This window comes from Eucalyptus grandis, chromosome 4 (genome assembly GCF_016545825.1).
Source record: "Eucalyptus grandis isolate ANBG69807.140 chromosome 4, ASM1654582v1, whole genome shotgun sequence".
NCBI classification, from domain to species: domain Eukaryota; kingdom Viridiplantae; phylum Streptophyta; class Magnoliopsida; order Myrtales; family Myrtaceae; genus Eucalyptus; species Eucalyptus grandis.
The window spans coordinates 15,869,502-15,873,474 of record NC_052615.1 but is presented as its reverse complement, the minus strand read 5'-3'; the positions used below and the strand labels follow the sequence as shown (position 1 = coordinate 15,873,474).

Sequence of the window (3,973 nt, the reverse complement as noted above, 5' to 3'; positions counted from 1 at the left end):
TAAGAAACTAAGGATTGATACACCTAAATCCAACATCCATATGTGACTAATAGCATTTCCATAATGCAAAGTGACTTTTAGATATCTTTTCCATTAACGTAATATAAAATTGAAGTTAACCTTTTCATAGTACATATCGTCTATAGCCAGTAATATAAGCGCACACTTCACCCTTTTTTAAGACCATAGCAGCATATAATCATTCCAAATTCCATTCAACACATGAAATAATGAAATATCAAATGATGTATTGATATGGCACATTGCCTCGTTGTTCCATCTGCAATGGAACAGAAGATACACAAATTTAGACTCCAATATGTGATCATCGAGTATATAGCTCGGTGATAGAAGCCTCGTTCACTGATTCTTGGATTTCTCTGTCATCGGATCGATTCGAATGAGTTACCATCACCCGCAAAGCTGTGTCAGATTCAGGGATACTGGACAAAATGAATGCAGGTCGTGATGGTAGTGGCAAGGTGGTGGAGTAACTACTGAACATCAAAACCACCGCACCCATGGTTGGTCTGTCGGCCTCGATTTCTTGAACACACAGCAATCCAACATGAATGCACCTCAACATTTCGGTCCTCGAACCATCAGCCAAATTAGGATCTATGAGATCTGAGGGGGTCCCTTCCCTCCAACTCCTCCATGCCTACAATGAATCGTAAACACAAACTCAGCATGGTAAGGACAGTTGCTCGACTCATTCGAGTTTGTGTCTGCCACTCTTTCCTAGTGATTCATTCGGAAAAGGAGAGTGATTGAAAGATATTTTCTTACATAGCTAAGAAGGTCCTCCGTGGTATTCCCGTTGTAGAAGCAGCTACTTTTTTTTACCACTAATAATCTCTAGTAGCAACACCCCAAAACTAAAGACATTTGACTTGACTGAGAACAATCCATGCATTGCGTACTCTGGAGCCATGTACCCACTACATCACAGGAATAATGAGCACTTTCAATGCAATTCCACTTAAGATCCCGTGCCTTTCCATCTGCTAGCTATTCAGATTATATGGAGAAGAGTGAAGGAAATAATATTGGGTTTATTTTAAGATACTCTGCTATGTATTACTTACTAAGTGCCAACAACCCTGCTTGTGGCGTCTTGAGTTTGATCAACTGCAAATAGCCTTGCTGTACCAAAATCTGAAATTTTAGGGTTCATCTCAGCGTCAAGCAAAATATTGCGCACTTTAAGATCCCAATGAATAATTCGAAGTTGAGAATCCTCATGAAGATAAAGAAGCCCACGAGCAATGCCCCCTATTATCTTTTGACGCCTTTCCCAATCCAGCTGGCTATGCCTAACAGGATCTGCATAATACATTGACGAAAGGTTACAGTGATGTGACTAGGGCGAGGTGACTTTCTAAATACAGATTGGCAAGAACATGCACTTTAATTACTCTTAAATCGGATGATGCTGGAACAAAAATGGCAAGATCATACCATATATAAAGTGATCCAAGCTTGAGTTTGGTACAAATTCATATATAAGAAGCCTTTCTCTCCCCTCCAGGCAAAATCCTAAGAGCCTAACCAAATTCCGGTGTTGAAGCCTTGCAACCAAGAGGACCTCATTCTTGAATTCTTGATCACCTTGTCCCAAATCTACAGACAGCCTTTTTATGCTATAACTTGTCCATTGGCCAATGTTCCCGAAAAAGAATGCAAAAAGCAGCCACATACATGTGAATGTTTCAAATTCTCTGTTATTTTATGAATGAACAATTTGCAGTGATTACCTTGTAAACTACGCCAAATCCACCTTGTCCCAACTTATTTGAGTCGAGAAGTCATTTGTTGCCTCTCTCGATGATATTCAAGTCGAACTGCAGGGATTCTACATTGCCGATTTCATCTACAGGTACAGCTACAAAGTAGAAAATCGGAAATTGCTCATTGTCTAATTCCACATTATCAGTAAGCATGTCTGGTGATTTAACAGTTGATAATAATTCGTTCTTTTTTAACAGATAATCCATTCTAAGGAAAATTGAGCCCCTGGGTGATGCTAGCAAATAAAATATTTTCCAGAGCAATCAGTGAACTTTGATATATATAGCCCACAGTGAATCTTTCCTCGTTCAGTAAAAAATCATCAACCTCTGAATTACCGGAAAGTTACTAGCTTTGGCACATCAAGGCTTAACAAACTGGCTGCTAATCTGTTTCACATAGGTTGCGTTCATCTAGTATTTTAAGAAAATCAGTCACGCAAAAGTAATGAGAACTTACTTTCGAAATTTTTCTTCAATCGTCTTAACCTCAAACAGATGCATAATATTCCAGCAACTAAAAGAGATAGTCCAACAGCTAGGATTGTGATAATGAGGGCAATATGACCTGAGTTAGTATCCTTTCCTGAAAATCTGGGGGGTCTCAGCCTCAAAAGACGTCTTGTGAGATGAGGGGAGCTGCAGCGATTATCAAGTAACCTAATGTGGGACAGCTAAGATCCCTATAGCATGCACCCGGATCAACCTTAACCTAGCTCTGATGCCAATCTGGGGGGTCCCAGCCTCGAAAGATGTCTTGTGAGGTGAGGGGAGCCGCAGCAGTTATCAAGCAGGCTAGAGGGCTTCTCTCAAGCGATGTGGGACAGCTAAGATCCATTTAGCATGCACCATTGAGGTTTAGGCTGTTGACTCATTGAGATTTTATCTCACCCGTCATTATTAAATATTTTCAGATATGTAGTATGAAGAACTGTTGGGTGCAATTTGGGGTCCCGATGGACCAAGACATGGGTGTACATGGTGCCACTTTTGGTCAGTCTCGTTGTTAGTGAAGTTTAGGTTAACCCTAACCCTACAAGTTTTTAAGATGGTTGGTAGAAAGTGGCCATAGAAAGGCTTGTAATTATTAAACTTTTTGGGGTTAACAGTTTATATATTAAAGTGTTGTTTTGGAATATATTTGGGTTCTTACTATCCCTATTGTTTGTTGTTTGACTAGGTGGTTATATAAATTGCTTCTACATGCATTTAATCGAAAGAGAAAAAAAAGAATGGGTCGGCAAAGCGTCTTAGGATGTCGCAATTTTAATCGACCGTTGAGAAATGTTTGCACGCTCAAGGCTCGAGAAGAGAGAAGAGAGAGAGAGAGAGAGAGAGAGTATAAGTAGTGTGAAAGCTGATTGCACAAAAATGGGCAAAGAGTTTGTCTTTCTTCTTCCTCTCTTAGTTTTTATGATTTGTTCTCGAAACTTGGTTTTCTTCTGCTGGTTTTGATCCTTCAAAAAGGCATCGTATGCAGAAATGAAGGCCATGCAAAAGGTATGTACGTGCGTGCCTTGATTAGGGTCAACTCTACATCTAATTTGGGTCTCACATTCACATTTATGGACTTTTAATCAACGTTTGTCGCATGAAATTTAACGCATGTAAGCAAATTTTCCACTAAAGGTTAGGAGAATTACCAACCTTTTTGGGCTTTTTTTTTTCCAAGTTTCTAGGGGGGAGCATATCCAGGCGACCCGATTCGGAGCCTTGGATGCAGTTGATGTAAGTTTTATTACCTAACCAAAGGATCAATAATCAGGAGAAATTTTTACCAAAAAAAAAAAAGAAGAAGAAGGAGAAATTGTTCATATTTGCACTGGTATCACATTTTTTCTTCATAATTATTGTTATTTAAAAGATGTATTTTGCCTAACCATCTGTTGCTATTGTCGGAAGCCCTTTGTGGGAATAAAAGTTGATGAAATGGTAATACATCCTAAATATGTTACTCCAGAACATTAGAACATTCAGCGTCTTTTCGTTAGCCTTTCCCTAGTTAAGGAAATGTAGACTTGTCTTAAACATGGACACGTCAATACTATACCCTTCAACATATGAAATCATGTCGCAAATTGTACTATAAATCAGTACAATAATAGCATAGGAATGTAATACAGGCTGAAGTCTCTCATTAGTGATCCTCGCCGAGTAATGATGTTGCATAATCAGTAAATTAT

At 39.1% G+C, this 3,973-nt stretch overlaps 1 pseudogene; it reads right to left on the bottom strand.

Annotated features, from left to right (window-relative positions):
• Window positions 1–325: 325 nt before the first annotated feature.
• LOC120292519 lies at window positions 326–2,294 on the bottom strand (annotated as a pseudogene).
• Between the last annotated feature and the right edge of the window lie 1,679 nt (window positions 2,295–3,973).